Source organism: Rhinopithecus roxellana, chromosome 17, assembly GCF_007565055.1.
Source record: "Rhinopithecus roxellana isolate Shanxi Qingling chromosome 17, ASM756505v1, whole genome shotgun sequence".
Lineage (NCBI taxonomy): Eukaryota > Metazoa > Chordata > Mammalia > Primates > Cercopithecidae > Rhinopithecus > Rhinopithecus roxellana.
In genome coordinates, this window is record NC_044565.1 from 110,480,414 (window position 1) to 110,498,648 (window position 18,235).

Below are 18,235 nucleotides of genomic sequence, written 5' to 3' on the forward strand. Positions count from 1 at the left end.
GCCACTCTCTCTGGCTTACAGATAGTCACCTTCAAGCTGTGTCCTCACATGGCCTTTTCTCTGCACACCTCTTTCATGAGTTCTCTTCTTATAAGGACACCAGTTCTATGAGATTAGGGTTCTACTTTTATGACCTAATTTAACCTTAATTATCTATTTACAGATGCCATCTCCAAATACAGTCACATTGGGGGTTAGTACTTCAACATATGGATCTGAAGGCGGGACACAATTCAGTCCTTAACACAGTACTTTATGGATTGTGTCTGCATCTTCTGTCTTATCATCACCCAATCCAGCACCTGAATTGGTGAGTATTGCCAGTGAGAGGCCAAGAGCCAGAAGAGCCAGCTTCTGCTTGCAGAGGGTGCACAGTTGTAATAGTTCATTTTCATGCTGCTGATAAAGACATACCTGAGACTGGGTAATTTACAATAAAAAAGAGATTTAATGGACTCACAGTTCCACGTGGCTGGGGAGGCCTCACAATCATAGCAGAAGGCAAAAGGGACATCTTACATCACAGAAAGCACGAGAGAATGAGAAGCAAGTGAAACAAGTTTCCCTTCATCAAACCATCAGATCTCGTGAGACTTACTATCATGCGAACAGTATGGGAGAAACCACCCCCCATGACTCAATTGTCTCCCACCAGGTCCCCCGCACAACACATGGGAACTATGGGAGTACAATTCAAGACGAGACTTGGGTGGGAACACAGAGCCACACCATATCACTCCACCCCTGACCCCTGCCAAATCTCATGTCCTCACATTTCAAAACCAATCATGCCTTCCCAACAGCCCCTCAAAGTCTTAACTCATTTCAGCATTAACTCAAAAGTCCACAGTCCAAAGTCTTATCTGAGACAAGGCAAGTTCCTTCTGCCTATGAGCCTGTAAAATCAAAAGTAAGTTAGTTACTTCCTAGATACAATGGGGGTACAGATATTGGGTAAATACAGCCATTCCAAATGGGAGAAATTGGCCAAAATAAAGGGGCTACTGGTCCCAGGCAAGTCTGAAATCCAAAGGGGCAGTCAAACCTTAAGACTCCAGAATGATCTCCTTTGACTTCATGTCTCATATCCAGGTCATGCTGATGCAAGAGGTGGGCTTCCACAGCCTTGGGCAGTTGTGACCAAGTTCTGCACAGCAAAGCAAACAATCAACAGAGTGAAAAGACAAAATCAGGATAGAAGAAAATATTTGCAAACTATGCATTAGACAAGGGGTTAACTTCAGAAACATACAAGGAACTCAAACAACTCAACTGCAGAAAACAACTAATCCAATTTAAAAATGGGCAAAAGATCTGAATAGACATTTCCCAAAAGAAGACGTGCAAATAGCCAACAGGGTATAGTCCCCCGCTCCTGGCTCCTTTCACGGGCTGGCACTGAGTGTCTGTGGCTTTTCCAGGTGTGCGCAGTGAAAGCTGTCAGTGGAGCTACCATTCTGGGCTCTGGAGGACAGTGGCCCTCTTCTCACAGCTCCACTAGGCAGTGACCCAGTAGGGAGTCTTTGTGGGGGCTCCCACCCCACATTTCCCTTCTGCACTGCCCTAGCAGAAATTCTCCATGAGGGCCCCACCTGTGCAGCAAACTTCTGCCTGGACATCCAGGAGTTTCCATACATCTTCTGAAATCTAGGCAGTGGTTCCCAAACCCCAATTCTTGACTTCTGTACACTGGCAGGCTCAACATCATGTGGAAGCTGCCAAGGTTGAGGCTTGCACCCTCTGAAGCCACAGCCTGAGCTCTACCTTGGCCCCTTTTAGCCACAGTTAGAGCAGCTGGGACACAGGGCACCAAGTCCATATCAACACCGAAGCAGAGAAACCTAACTCCCTCTCTCTCCTCCCCATACCTGACCTGCTGAGAGTAGGGTGGAAAAGACCTTCCATCAAGCACTTCCCAGTGATGATTTCCTGAGTGCTCAGGGCCACATGTAAAACCCAGAGTCGGGGAGGGAAAAGCAACCAGCTCAAGGTCATAAAGCAGATAGCAGTAGAACCAGGACACTCCAACCCCAGACTATAAACTCCAGGCCCCAAGCTTCTTCCTCACTCTACAGCTGTTTCCTTAATTTGCATTTCCCTGATGATTAGTGATATTGAGCATTTCTTCCTATACCTGTTGGCTATTTGTATGTCTTTTTCTGGGAAATGTCTATTCAGGTCTTTTGCCCATGTTTAAATTGGATTATTTGTTTTCTGCAATTGAGCTGTCTGACTTCCTTGTATGTTTCTGATGTTAACCCCTTGTCTAATGCATAGTTTGCAAATATTTTCTTCAACCCTGCAGTTTGTCTTTTCACTCTGTCAATTGTTTCCTCTGCTGTGCAGAAGCTTTTTAGTTTAATGTAATGCCATTTTTCTATTTTTGCGTTTGTTGCCTGTGCTTTTGAGATCTTATTCAAAAAGCCTTGCCCATACCAATGTCCTGAAGTGCTTCACCTATGTTTTCTTCAGCAGTTTCATAGTGTCAGGTCTCATATTTAAGTATTTAATTGATTTTGAGTTAATTTTTGTATATGGTAAGAAATAAGGGTCTTATTTCATTCTTCTGTAGGTGGATATCCCATTTTCTCAACAGCATTTATTGGAGACTATAAGACAAAAATGTAATTCGAAGCCCCTTAAGCAACTGAACCGGACCCCTCCTCTTGGCCAAGAGCATTTCAGAGTAAACCCGAAAATCTAGTTAAGGCTATGATGGGAAGAGGAGGTTGGACATGTCTCATTTATACCCTCCTCCCTGTGAAATTTAGGCAGAACTGACTAGCATTAACATTAAAACAGAAGTCTTAAGACTGATAAAACAGAGATCTTAAGACTGACTCTCTGTAATAATAAGACACCAGATTCCAGCCTAACTCCAGTATAGCATCATATGACAGATGGCAGGCCCTGAAAGAAATAAAAATATTTTACTCCAAAATATATTTATTTGACATATTATGAAGGAGCCCTGCAAAGCTGTCTCTTGTGGGGAAAAATCTACATTCTCTAGAAAATCCCCTTCCCTTTCCAGGTCTGTTGCCTGACCCAGGAGAGAATTGACCAAGCGTCTGGCACCATTTTAGGTCCTATAAGAGCTCTAAAGCCTACTACCTGGAAACTTCATCTGCATGATAAAGCCCTGGTCTCCACAACCCCTTATCTTAACCCAAACAATCCCTTCTATGATTCCAAGTCTTTAGGTAGTAACTTAACACTTTCAACCAACTGACAATCATAAAATCTTTGAATCCACCTATAAGCTGAAGTCCCATCAATTCGAGTTGTCCCAGACCAAACCAATATACATCTTACATGTACTGATTGATATCTTATGTCTCCCTAAAACATACAAAACTAAGCTGTAGCCTGACCACCCTGGGCACATGTTCTCAGGATCGCCTGGGGCTGGTCACTCACATTTGGCTCAGAATAAATCTCTTCAAATATTTTACAGAGTTTGAATCTTCATTGACAATACTGTCCTTTCCCCATTACCTGTTCTTGGCACCTTTGTCAAAAATAAGTTGGCTACAAATGTATAAATTTATTTCTGGGCACCAGTAAGGTACTAGTATAAAAACAGACAAGTAGACCAGTGGAACAAATACAATAGCAGTTTTAAAGTCTTTGTTAAGCCCAACATCTGTGTCCTCTTCCAGGCAGCTTCTGTTGCCTGCTTTTTTTCTGTCATACCCATTTTTCTGTCATTGCCTATTTCTTTGCATACAATTTTGTGTTGAAAATGACATCTTAGCTAAGATATTGTAGCAACTCTGGATACTACAAGCCCCTCTATCCCAGGGCTTGTTTTTGTTTGCTTATTTTTTCAATGACTTGGCTGGACTCCTGTGGTGAAGTATATTCCCTTCCCCACCCAACCTCTGATTTTGCTCCTCAGGGGGGCACAGTCTTGAGTGTACACACATTCTCTCCGGGATGACAATCATTTTATCAGGGCTGTCTGCATCTACCCTACTCTCTTCCTGAAGCTGTCTGCCTCTGGTGTTTTCATACCCAGCTGTTAGATCTCACTAATTGCTGCCTGATTGCTCTATTGTTTTTGACAACTGCCTAGGGCATAAATTGTTCTACATTTTATCTAATTAAATAAAGTCCTTTCACAGGGATAGTTTTTGATGTCAGCGTTTGAGGTTTGTTCTGACCCCAGACGACTCTTTACTGTCTCTTTCCTGGTCTCTGGCCCAAGTTTTTGCCTGTTGCTTATCAGCCTCTTATTAATTACCACCAAAATCTCCATTTTTTTTTTTTTTTTTTTTTTTTTTTTTTTTTTTTTTTTTAGAACACCCTTAGGCTTGAACTTTCCCTACACTTTTATAAACAAAGTCAGTATCTTTCAGAGAGCTTCAGAGCTTTCTGTTATTATATCCTACCTCTCCTACTTGGGAAAATGGAGTCGCTGTTCTGGAGCTGGGAGCACAGACAGCCCCACTTCTCTCGGAGTGACACTTCCACTTTATGAACAGGTGCTGGACGGGGGCAGTAGCCTTTGCTCTTCTTGGCTTGATTCTCCTAGGATGGAACCTCTGCCCTACAAACTAGCTGGACTGACAAAGGGCAACTGGGGACCCAGTATTCGCAGCCCCAGGTAGAATCTCTGCCCTATGAGTAGGGGCTGGCCACATTCTCCTGGAATTTAGCCTCTGCAACATGGAACCTTGCCAGAGGTAGAAGGATGCTGATAGCCTGCTCTCCTGGGGAGATGCCATAGCCCTTGAGGGGAACTTGGGGAAAAGGGAGCCCAGTCTTCTTGGTCACTCTTGATAGCTTCTCATGCTGAGCTGGGCAGTGGATGGGAAAAGGGAAGGAGGGAGCAGGTCCTGGCTCGAGTGCCACAGACATCTGCTATTCTTACTGAGATCTAGCAGATTTTCTTGAATAAATGTTTCTTCATTTGCTGTATGCCCTTAGGACATACGGCAAGTTTCCAAGTTTGGTTGTTTTCTTAAAATAATTTTTATCGGTTATTGTTTCACTGAGCAACAAGTCCACACAGCCCCTAATACCACCATTCCAGAAGCGAATCCCAATAAAATTTAATCTTAATTTCTTTATTCTTTTTTTTTTTTTTGCGACGGAGTCTCGCTCTGTCGCCCAGGCTGGAGTGCAGTGGCCGGATCTCAGCTCACTGCAAGCTCCGCCTCCCGGGTTTATGCCATTCTCCTGCCTCAGCCTCCCGAGTAGCTGGGACTACAGGCACCCGCCACCTCGCCCGGCTAGTGTTGTGTATTTTTTTTTAGTAGAGACGAGGTTTCACCGTGTTAGCGAGGATGGTCTCGATCTCCTGACCTTGTGATCTGCCCGTCTCGGCCTCTCAAAGTGCTGGGATTACAGGCTTGAGCCACCGCGCCCAGCCAATTTCTTTATTCTTAATCCACAAAATGTTATACTCAAAGTTCCTTCCTGCTTAATATGCCATGTTAGGGAAGCTGGCATTAACCTGGAGAATATGAACTCTACACTCTATGTAGAATTCTGCCTTTCCAGATAGAATTAAACCATGCTTTTAAAAAGACATTATTTTGGGGCTGAGGCTGTAATCCTAGCACTTTGGGAAGCCAAGGCAGGCAGGTTGCTTGAGCTCATAAGTTTAAGACCAGCCTGGGCAACATAGTGAAACCCTGTCTCTACAAAAATTAGCCACGCATGAAGGTGCACACCTGTAGTCCCAGCTACTTGGGAGGCTGAGGTGAGTGGACCTCTGGAGCCTGGGAGGTTGAGGCTGCAGCAAGCCAGGACTGTACCACTGCACTCCAGCACGGATGACAGAGTGAAACCCTGTCTCAAAAAAATAAAATAAAAACAGAAAAATAACAGTCACCCAGACATATATCCTCATTAGTAAATAAGTTGAAAAGAAGAGGAAAATTCAGTATCATGAGAGGTGTGTGATCACCAGTCACCAGGAAGTCAGGGTAGGCAGACAAGCCACATCTCCCTCGAAGTAGCTCCCTGGACACGCAGGGGGCTCAGTTCCCACTCACAACCAACATCCAAAAAACACAGGGCTCAGAGAACCCAGCATAGGGGCAAAGGGAGTCACCAACATGTTCCTGGAAGTCCCCAACTGTTGCCCAATCTTCAAGGACAGAAGACTGTTCTCAGAATCCACATTAAGGAGGGAATGCGATGCCACCAGCCAACCACGTCCACCTGATGGGCAGCTGGTGGAGGGTCTTTCAGGCTGAAGCTCCAGGATAAAACCATTGCCCATGACATCAGGGGAGAAGCCAGAGACGCTGGCTCCAATGCTTGCTCTGCCACGTAGGAGGTGCTACAGAACTGAACTGGACTCCAGGACCCCTCCGGCCCCAGGCTCCTTGTCTATTAAATGGGAATTCTCAACAGCCTGCGAGATCCAAAGTCAGTACTTGGCAAACCACAGCTGCTATTACTCTGGACAGGAGTCCTGGCTAGGCTCTGTTTTCCCAGTGAGTCCCTCAGACATCAAACTGATACCAGAACAGTCCAAGAGTTATGCTTCCTGTACAGGCCCCACGGGCACCCTTTCCAGAGCTGGCTCCTGCCTTCACCTGCCCCTGGGACCTGAGTGTGCTCACCTTCATGATCACACCAATCCAGCCATCCCTAACGGGCTCCCAGGTCTTTACAGCCCTGCGCTCTCACCCCTTTGAGATCTCCTCCTAGCCAGCTGAAGGCAGGATCGATTCTCTGAGTAAGACAGGAATGAGTAAAGTCCTAACGCATCGGCCCTCCCAGGGGCAGCACATCAATAGAATCAACCCCTTCAGACAAGAGAGATGTTACAGCAGGAAAATCTCTAGCAGCAGCTCCTGGCCAGTGAGATACAACTTGGGTAGAAATTTTATAAAAAGCAAACCATGCTAGGAGAAAATTTTTCTATCATGTACTACAGACAGTCCCCAACTTACAAGAGTTCAATGATTTTTCGACTTGAGGATGGTGTGAAATCCACTCAGTACGCTTCTCAACTTACAATGGTGTTACATCCCATAAACCCATCATAAGACCAAAACATCAGAAGTAAAAACTGCAGCTGTCGGTGGCTCACACCAGTAATCCCAGCACTTTGGGAGGTTGAGGTGGGCGGATCACTTGAGGTCAGTGTTCGAGATCAGCCTGGCCAACATGGTGAAACCCCATCACTACTGAAAACACAAAAAGTAGCCGGGCATGGTGGTTCATGCCTATAATCCTAGCTACTGGAGAGGCTGAGGCATGAGAATCGCTTAAGCCCAGGGGGTAGAGGCTGAGGTGAGCTGAGATCTAGCCCGGGTGACAGAGCAAGATTCTGTCTCAAAAAAAAAAAAAAATGCATTTATGCCATATGATATTTTCAACTTATGGGTTTGTGGGGAATGCAGCCCCATCGTAAGTTGTGGAGCATCTGTATATTCTTCCCCGATTTTAAAGACTATTCTGAACTAGAGAATCATAACACAGTTAAAATGCTGTACAGATACAATTCTGTCCATGACTGTGTGCCCCGAAGGGTCATTTCCCTGGTGCTCCACTGTCTGCTCATCTCTGACACGGGGATGAAAAGGAACATGACTCAGGTAGGTGACTGGTATACAAAGTGCCTTCTCTTGGGATGCACAGGACCGCAGATCGTACTAAATGCACCTGGCTTGCTGCATCTTTCCACGTGTCACGTCTACTCATCGTGATGGGCTCACTTTCCTCACTTGCCACCAGGTTATCAGCTTTCGATGTTCCTGTCAAAGGAAACACGTGCGGCTTCTTCCTGGCTGGAGGCTTGGAAACCAAATCATCCAGATGACAGCAGGAGTGAATGCTTTAAAAAGAACAGCCAATGGTGGGGGCCTGGGGGTGTAAGTGGAGACTCAGGGCACTCAGCTGACTTTCTGCTCCCCAGGCCCTACGTGGGGCTGCATCCAGGATGGCTGCTCATGAGACCCTCGGGTCAGAGAGCAGCATGCTTTCAGCGAAGTGGTTGCTGAAAATAGAAACTTTAATCCAAACAGAAAAACCTGCCATCTGACGATGTTACTACCCACGATGAGAAAATCCCAAGGAAGTGCACGAAGCTCCTCCTCCGCCCCCTTTTTTGGAAATACAGTTTGTTTCTGACTGAGTCTCTGCTGCACGTAGACACAGGCAGAACTTGTTGTTCCTACTATTGTCTGTCTGACCCAGTTTGGGTTTTGAATTTTTTTCTCTGTCAACATAAAAAGAAAGTAACCTCATTTTATTTTTTTCCCTACTGTAATTTTTTTTAATTAAAATGCTCTCATTAAAATGTTTATTTTCTTTGCAAAGGGTTTTCATTTTGTTTCCAAAGCAGAAAGAGTCCAGATGTTATAAAATAATAATTTTGGAAAATGAACAAAAGCCCCTCGTGACTTGTTATGATGCCCAAAGGACGGACTGATGGTTTAAATAAACTCAAGCTGTTGTTTGGCCGGAGGCTGGCAGAGGATCTCCATCCACACCAGCTGCAGGTGACTGCTGGAGATTCTGGCCTCATCTACTTGGAGGCCCTGGCATCACAGGTGGGTGGCAATTCCAGGGCAAGACGTGGAGCCCTAGTTTCAAACAGAACGAGAGAGGAAGGAAAGATCCCCACGAGGACAATAAAGGGGTCAGGACTGAACCAGGTCGCAAATATCTCTGGAGTATGTCACATAGGAACCAGCGAAGCGTCAAACTCCCTCACCAGAAACCCGGGCTCCATCTCCATACACAGCCATGACAGCACAGGTGCAGGGACTTGAGGTACCTCTGTGAGGCCCCATGGAGGAGACCACTGAGGGACGGGCACAGCTCCTCCCACAGGGCACCTTCATCTTCACACAAACAAGATGCCTTTCTCCAGGGCCAAGCGCTGTTTCTGAAACCACCTTCTCCTCCTCTGCTTGCAGAGATTCCCATGTGATATGCAGCATGGCCAGAAAAAGGAAACCAGATGAAACACCCAGCCCTTCAAGTGATGCCCAATTTTCCGGGATGCTCGCTGTTGCTGTGTGCAGCCTGCTCTGCCCCCGGGATGCTCGCTGTTGCTGTGTGCAGCCTGCTCTGCCCCCGGGATGCTCGCTGTTGCTGTGTGCAGCCTGCTCTGCCCCCGGGATGCTCGCTGTTGCTGTGTGCAGCCTGCTCTGCCCCCGGGATGCTTGCTGTTGCTGTGTCCAGCCTGCTCTGCCCCTGGTCTTCTCCATCTCAGCAATGGCACTGCCATTCTCCAAGTAAGTGGCCGTGCCAAACACGTGGAATCTTCGTGCTTCCTGTCAGTCCCTCCCTCCCTCATGCCCAAGCCATCTATAAGACTTAGAGGCACACCCAGACCTGGAGCACCTCTCACCATGGTCACAGCCCCAACCTCAGTGCCAGCCACTGCACCTTAAGAGGTTACAAGGAGTTCTGCATTAGCTCCCATCACCCTAGGCCTTTCTAGACTGTCCTCCTCACTCCACAAGCACTTGGATCCTACAAGGACATCAATCCCATATGGAAGGAGAAGAAAAGGCAGACAGAATCTTGCAGCTGCATGGGGTGGATGGGGGGGTGTATAAATATAAACCCTATGTGTAATTCTGTGTCATTCAAGGACAAAAACTCAGATCAAATAGTTAAAGGTGACCTACTTCGTCTACCTCCCAGAAACAAATTACCTCTCCATAGTTACATACTAGAGAAAACATTTCTGTGCACCCTATCCAGAAGAGGAAGCAGAGTTTGCTATGCCGAAGAGGAAGAATTAGGGCCAAATTTCCCCTCAGAATGGGACTGTCATAGTAGATGGGCAGCTCAGGGTTCCATCACAGAGGCTCAGAATCTCCAAGATAAAAGACCCTATACTGCTTGGTACCAATGGCATCAACAGACGGTGTGTAAATGACAGCCCCCACTTGGTGCTTCAGCATCCCAGGGCCCCTGAGTCATTCGACATGACAGGGAATCTCTGCTTCCCAACATCAAGGGACAGGGACAGGTTCAAGCCAGGGCTGGGCATTGGTATATTCTTCCACTCTGCAGCCTTGTCAATTTTATCCACTAAGGCCATCCAGGAGATGATGTCAAAACCCCTCTCGCCCTGGCCCTGACGACTCTCCTAAGGCCCAATCCTGCATTTCCAAGTGACCCACCACTGAATTCCTGGTATCCACTGAGACCCGAGACCACATTCCCTTCAGAACTGGCTCCTCCTGATTTCTCTCCCTTCCAGATACCACCATTCTTGGGAGCTCAGATGTATCTGACGCCTCTATCCAACCATCAACCAAACTGGTCAGTCACTGAGTTCTGTCCCCTCTTTGAGACTCTCTGCTTTTGCCACCCTCTTTTTCACTATTCCCATCATCACTCCACAGAGCTAAGGCAACAGGCTCCAAACCAGCCTACTAGTGAGGCTGACAGCCAACAAACTACACCATTTACACACACACACATACACACACACACACACACACACACACACACACACACACACACACACGCAGTGCACGTATTCAAAAGCAAGAATCCAAAGTCCTTAGGTTGCGTTGTGAGGCTTCCATTCAGTCCTCTGCACTTGAAGCTTTCAGAACACTCCCTACCCCACCTCCACCAGCCCGCAGGAACCAGTATCAACCCAGTCTCCTGGTCCTTTCCCTGAACTCCAGTCTCAAGCAACTCCCGTCTCCAAGGAGCTCCCACTGGCTTCCTGTCTACATAGCTTCTCGTGTGTCCAAAATATTTTCCCCCCTGGTTTTTTCCAGATTTTACTGCTTTTGACCTAGAGCCACTACAGGACTCAGAGAGGAACTAGCAGAACTCATTCATTCAAGATCTATTTACTGCATCTCCACCATGAGCTGGTGAGAGGGTGAGTGACTTCAGAGTAAGAGTGAGTGCCTGTGCATAAAGACATCACCACGACAGAGACAATTTCAGGTACAGAACTCTGAATGAGGTGCATGACAGGTCTGCAACTAGAAAACTGTGTGGGTAGAGCCCAAGAAGGAAACACACAACTGGCAAATGGAGAGAAATCCGCAGGTAGTTCTTGCTGCCACTGCCATTTGGATGTTTTGCTTTTGCTCAGTTGAGTACACATACATTGAGATTACAATAACTTTAGCCACTTGGCACCCACATCTTGATTTCTAAGACTACACTCCAATAAAAGGGATGAGGATTCTCTGGAGAAATGGGTGATTCTAGAGCTCGGACAGGAGATACACAAGATGAGCCTGGAGTATCTTTTTTTGTTGTTGTTGTTGAGACAGAGTCTCGCTCTGTTGCCCAGGCTGGAGTGCAGTGGCCAGATCTCAGCTCACTGCAAGCTCCGCCTCCCGGGTTTATGCCATTCTCCTGCCTCAGCCTCCCGAGTAGATGGGACTACAGGCGCCTGCCACCTCGCCCGGGTAGTTTTTTGTATTTTTTAGTAGAGACGGGGTTTCACTGTGTTAGCCAGGATGGTCTTGATCTCCTGACCTCGTGATCCGCCCATCTCGGCCTCTCAAAGTGCTGGGATTACAGGCTTGAGCCACCGTGCCTGGCCGAGCCTGGAGTATCTTGCAGTGCCAATAAGGAAGTACTGAAAACTCAAACAACCCACAGTAATGGAGGTGTGTCAGAGGAACACCAGCTAACTGAAAGAGCCTCCAGTGGCCAAAGCTGAAACCATCTGAGCAACACAATGAATACCCTAGTACTGGATTACATTGATCATATGGATTGGGTTATTCTTGTCATATCCAACTAAAACAGAATCGAGAAGCCAAGGCGGGACAGAGCACCCTAGGCACGTAACATTGCCACAGGAAGGTAATTCTCCACAAGTCCAGCTGCTGAAACTGCCTGTTGCGACCTGAAACCGGTTTTATCTAATAGCTACTGAAACAACCTGCTGTGACGCTAAGAATAGCTTTATCCACTGCCATCACTCACCAATCAGAGCTTGCCAGCTCCTCGAAACATTACTAGTACCAATGAACTGTCTTTCAAAATAATGGGTAACGTTTCTGCTTTTTCTAAAACCTCCAACCTTCTCTTTGTTCTTCAGACATACAGAAGACCATCCAGTCTGTGTATATGCCTGAAACTACAATTCTTGCTTCCTAAATAAAACAGAGAATTGTCTCTATATTTTACTCAACTTTGACAATTATAACCCAAACAACAACAACAAAAAAAACATGAGTCCATATTGATATAAATGACTAAATAAATAAGAGACAGGCCAGGCATAGTGGCTCAGGCCTGAAATCCCAGCACTTTGGGAGGCTGAGGCAGGCTAATTGCTTGAGTCCAAGAGTTTGAGACCAACATAGGCAACATAGCAAGACCTTGTCTCAAAAAAAAATAAATAAGATAAAATAAAAATTGATTCTGTCTCTAAACACCGTCAAGGTCATTAAAAACAAGGAAATTCTGAGAAACTCACAACCACGAGGTGCCTAGGGAGATATGACAAATACACATAACCTGGTATCCTGGATAGACTCCGAGGACAGAAAAAGATGATTAGGTTAAAAACTAGGGAAATGTGAACAAAACATGGAATCTGGTGAATAATGCATCGATTTTGGTTACGACTAATGCACTACAATGTACCACGGTGATTAACATGTTAACAACAGGGAAGCTGGCAGGAGGTATGATATGGAAGAACTTCAGGCACTCTTTGCAACTTTTCTGTAAATCTAAAACTGTTCTAAAATTTAAAAGTTTATTTAACAAACAATCTTAGCTCTGAATCAACTAGTCTTTGCTTTTTTCCCCCTTTTCTCTCTTTTTTTTTTTTTTTTTTTTTTTTTGAGACAGAGTCTCGCTCTGTCGCCCAGGCTGCAGTGCAGTGGCTGGATCTCAGCCCACTGCAAGCTCTGCCTCCCGGGTTTACGCCATTCTCCTGCCTCAGCCTCCCGAGTAGCTGGGACTACAGGTGCCTGCCACCTCGCCCGGCTAGTTTTTTTTGTATTTTTTTAGTAGAGACGGGGTTTCACCGTGTTAGCCAGGATGGTCTCGATCTCCTGACCTCGTGATCCGCTCGTCTCGGCCTCCCAAAGTGCTGGGATTACAGGCTTGAGCCACCGCGCCCGGCCCCCCTGCTTTTTCCTTTTAAGAGCAAGGATGGTACGCTATATTTTATCTCTCCACAGTACTTAGCTATCCCTGACCTCTGCAGGCGCCAATCACTGCACAATCACTGCACATTTCTGGGCTGGCATTTGCTTCCAGACTCAGCCTCACCCACCCCTGTCACTGGCTGAGGCCACTGTGCAGCATTACAGGTCAGGGCCCACAGACTCCTCCTCCATCAGCTCCCTCCAGGCTGAGGCCGTGAGAGGAGTACAATGAGACACTCAAGAGGCGGTTGGTGTTTGCAGACCCCTCTCCGCCTTGCCTTTCATGCAATCTGGCCTTCTAAGAATTAATTTTACTCCTGGACTCCTTCTGATGTAACCTGTATGCAAAAATCCAGTCCCACACCCTAAAAGCTCTTTGACCTGGACCAGGTGTTCCTCACCCCAGACCTCAGGCCCTGTGGGCACCTGAGGAAGTTCTGCAAGATCAGGAACCCCCGGGTTCCATGCCTTTTTAGGCCATTCAGATGCATCGCGGCTTTGGGGAAAGGGAGGGTCAGGAAGGTGTGGAAAAGTGAAGTCTCATCTTTCAGAAGATAACCAAAAGCAAGGAAAGGAGAAAGAGGAAGCAAAGCAAACAGAAAGGACAGGGAAACACAGGCCTGGACAAGGAGGAGGATTTTCCAAACTTCCTAGACTTTCGGGACCCCAGAGAGTTCACAGTAGCTCTGCTGCTTCACACAGCATCACCAGCATGTATCCGATTCTTAGACTTCAATATGTGTGCATTCCATAGAAATGGGCCTAATTAATGAGCGAGACTCCAGGAAAGAGCATCAGTCAGTCAACACAATTCCAGTACCCCATGAAGTATCCAGAAAAAAAGCTAGAAATCCAACTTTCCATTACAGAGAGGTGAAACCTCCTCCCAGAGACTTAAGGAAACAGGAGCCTGTGCCCTACTGTGTGGGATTCTGGTAAATCTCCCACTGGAGGTCCTGACTCAACTTTCAAGCAGACCTGCCTCTAGTTTAACGTTTTCATCTGGAGGCACCCTCCCCTTATTTTAATAAGCAGTAAAGAAGACTGTCTGGAAATCACAGCAACTCTTTCAATAAAACTTAATGTTTACAAAGAAAAATACTCAATTTAAGTGGTTATCAACCAGCAATATTTTAGTACTTTAGACAAGATATTTCAAATAGATCTCTATTTTCTCAGTCACAGATTTACCTCAAAAAGTTTTGTATTATAAAAACAAAACTCTATAACCATTCCAAGGGTGATGAATCAAAAAAGTTCCCACACGTCTCATTTAAAAATCAAAATACTTTCAAATATTTAAATACTTACACCCTGAAATCAACAAAATAAAGGAACCCTCAGCTGGGTTCTCACCACCAGAAGAGCTGCATTCATGTTCCCGAAGCGAGAGTGAGCCCTGAGCCTCGAAGGGGCAACCAGACACCCGCGCCCAGCCCTAGGGGCTTTCAAGAAATCTGACTGTGGCCAACGTAGGGCAGTAAGCCGGAAAGGTTAAAAAGAAAGATAATCGCCATAGTTTTGTTACTGCAGGCTTGGAAAACAGAGAGAGGGAAACCCCACCTCCTGCAGATACCTTAACTAAAATCAGTTCTGACTTGGATATTCTACACAGATAAAGCTCAGCAAGTACGCAAGATTTGGCATCCTGCCTTTTCACCTGATTCTTAGCCTGTGAACACATTTTATGCTGCAACCAGACCGCATGATTATCGCAGGTTTTTATTTCCATCTAAAATATTTCTTACAAAGAAGTAACATTTCTTCAGCTCTTCAGCAGCCACAGGCCTGCAAGCAGCAAGGACCCTGCGTGATCAGGACGGTCTCCATTACCACAAAAGCTAAGGTCACACTCATTTAGACCCCAACCACTCCACCGAGCAGATGTGCAGAGCTGGAGTTTACCCAGCTACCAGGACACATACACTCTCTGTTCGCTACAACAGGCCAGCCAAGTGGGAGAAACGCCACTGATTGGAAGACTGAAGCCAATACTCTCAGTAGGATCTCAGACAAGGATGCTCACTGCAGCATTACTTGTACCATAAAGGATTTGACACCATAAATTGCAAATAGCAGCCTACAAGCCTGTCAGGGAAATGGTAAATAATGGCTTCATCATATGTGAAATATCATATAGATATCTGAAATGGAAATCGGTTTTATGACAACTTGACAAGCCAAAAAGTCAGATTCTAAGTAAGATCTACCAATATAAAGACACAGAAGCACTCGCGCAGAGTGGGAGACAGGAAAAGAACACATATAAAAATGTTAGCACTGGGAGATGGACACATCATGCTTTTCTGGTTTTCTTCCTCTAAACTATGTTTCACTAAACCCTTTACAAGAAGTATGCAAAATTTTAATAACTGGGGAACTGTACCATCCTTAGGTTGTTTAGCGCCTCTCTGGGGCTGAATTCCTCTCAGCTGGAAGGACTCTCCTTCCAGAGGCTGCCTCAAATCCCTCACACCCTCTCAGGGCCCTGTGCATGGCTCCCCACCCCAGTCATGTGACTGCATTCTGGATTTTGAGCTCATCAGGACAGTAACTGGGGCTTGGTCTTCCCTGACTGCAGGGTCAAGGTAAACGAAGATCCAGTGAGCCTGACGGACAGGAAGGAGAGGGAGCCAGAACAGGCCACGCAGGAGGAGCGCAGATGGGAGTTCAAAAGGCTGGTGGGCAACTGGGTGGGGTGGGCAGCCTCGGAAATGACCATGGGAGAGGAAGCCGAAGGCCACGGGCTCAGTGAATAACAGACTCATCCCCGCAGACAGAGTCATCAGAAGGTGATGGGACCTCAGAGACCTCTGGGGCTGGGGGTAACCCGGAGTGACACAGGGCAGGGACAGGAGTGGAGGGGATGGCACAGTCATGGGTGGAAGCGAAAGACATTTCAAGCCAACCTCTGGAGAGAGACAGGATGTGCAGAGAAAGGACCTCACTCCATTTAGAGGCCTCTGGCTCTTCTGGGAGAACCAGCCATGTTTCGGTGATGTGAAGAGGTGGCATGTGGAGAGGGGCATCTGCAAGGAGGGATGGGGGTGCAGGAGCTTCTTTATGCAAAGGCAGAGGCTCAGGCAAGAGGGTGGAGAGGAAGCGCGGACTTCACTAGACTGACTACAGATGCAGTCCATCTGTTGCAGGCAGCCAACGTGCAACTTTGGATAGCCACACAGAAGAGGGTCTCCCTCTCAACCGTCCATGGGAGCAGAGTAGCCAACAGGAAGGTGGGGTAGGCCCAGGAAGAGAAAGGACTGACAGCTGGTCCATGCTGCTACGTTTAGGCAGGGTTCAGAAGCAATACTAACGATGAGGTGTTTGAGGCACGGACCATGGGGACGTTCAGTGGCAGGGTGAACCCGCCTGAAGGAAGCCAACTCTGCTACAAAGATGGACACAGACTAGCCTGCCCTTCCCACTGGCAGTGGGGACAGACCCCACATGCAGCGAGACAGCAGAAAGACAAGACCAGGGGGAACATGATCCATCAGGACTTGGCCCCACAGCAGCACCACCTTGCACTTGACCATCTCTGCCCCGCCTGGGGCAGCCCTGCAGCCACAAGCCCAGTTTCAAGAAATACCTGTTTCTGACCACAAGCATCACAAGAGTGAAACTAAGCAATGCTTGCTTCCTGTCTCCCAGCATGAAAACTAGGAAGGCTGACTGGGTCACAAAACAAAAAGAATTTGATGAACGGAAAAAATGAAAAGCAAATTCGGGGTAATGGTAACCCAGAGAGAAGGTGGGAAGGCATATGTAGTTTCAAGTGTATTGGTCATCAAAATGTCTAAAGCTGAGTGGCGATTCACTGTATTGTTCTTCCTATCATTTTTCACATAAAGGACTGCCTAATAAACATTTTATTATTATAGAGTACAATAAGGTACATGCCAAAATCATTATTAGTACTGGCTGAGTATCCCTTATCTAAAATGCTTGACACCAGGAGTGGTTAGGGTTTGGAATTTTTTAAAAGATTTTGAAATATTTGCATTATATACTTACAGATTCAGTATACCTAATCCAAAAATCTGAAATCCAAAATGCTCCAATAAGCATTTCCTCTGAAGGTCATGTCAGTGCTAAAAACGTGTCAGGTTTGGAAGTACTTCAAATTTTGGATTTTCAGATCAGGGATATTCAACCTATATTATGTTTTCACTTATTTTCAAACAAGCAATGTAAGTATAATTTTTTCAAGTGTAAGCTTAGAGCAAAAGCTCTGCACTTCTCTTAAATGCAAGAGTACACATATATCTTTTTGGATCACATCACAGGGTTGTTCAGAGGCTCATCCCTGGATGTCAACCACACGTGCCTACCGTCAGCGCTGAATGGTTGGTCGCTGGCCTCCTCGTGACAGGCCCACTGGGAAGACACCTCCATTCTGGCAGGTGTGACCACAGGAGGGCCCCTGCACAGAGGCCCACAGCTGCCCGTCTCTGCTTTCTAGGACAGCCAGTTGCACCTGCCTCTAGGTACCCACCTTTCTGTTGGCTGCTTTCGTTTTTAATACCACTCTTCTTCAGACTGTCCTCTTTGCAGGGGCCCATACTCTGAACCAGGTGCAACCAATCCTAATATCCCTTGAGGCCCTGCTCTGACTGGCGCCAATAAGCTAAACCACAGCTGGCCAAGATAGGAAAAGCGATTTAACCTGCCGTCCCTCTAGGATGGGATTTCACCCAGCTCTCCAGAGTCTCAGTCTGATAATGTGGGAACCACAGGTGTAAAGACAAAGAGGAAAAAAGCAGGATACAGGAAACATTTTACAGCAAGGTGGTCCAATAGGGTCCCTCACATCACCTGCCACACCACTTCCTTTAACATGGCTTCTGCTTCAACTTCAAGTTTAAAAAAATTACATTTAGAGACAGGATCTTACTCTGTCACCCAAACTGGTCTCAAATTTCTTGCCTCAAGTGATCCTTCCACTGCAGCTTCCCAAAGCACTGGGATTACAGGTGTGAGCCTAAACTTTGAGCTTTTGATGTACACAATGTTGAGTTGTTAAGCCAGGACAAGACATCAAACAATCCAATTCCAACATGGCAAACTCATCATTAAGGAAGGAGGAGAGGCAAAGATGCTGCTGAGGAAACCTTTCACTAGGGAACGGAAAGCCCAGCCAGAGACGGTGCCATGGACAGGGA

At 46.5% G+C, this 18,235-nt stretch overlaps 1 protein-coding gene across 15 annotated transcripts in view; it reads right to left on the minus strand.

Annotated features, from left to right (window-relative positions):
* Positions 1 to 18,235, minus strand: part of INPP4A (inositol polyphosphate-4-phosphatase type I A) — a 151,527-nt gene that overhangs the window by 95,575 nt on the left and 37,717 nt on the right. The window contains exon 1 of one of the 15 annotated variants that reach the window (XM_030921532.1): positions 1,046 to 1,077. The exons of the other annotated variants lie outside the window; for them this stretch is intronic. The gene's annotated coding sequence lies outside the window, so the exon portion shown is untranslated. Of the gene's footprint in view, positions 1 to 1,045; positions 1,078 to 18,235 lie in introns of those variants that run through there. 15 annotated transcript variants of the gene reach the window in all.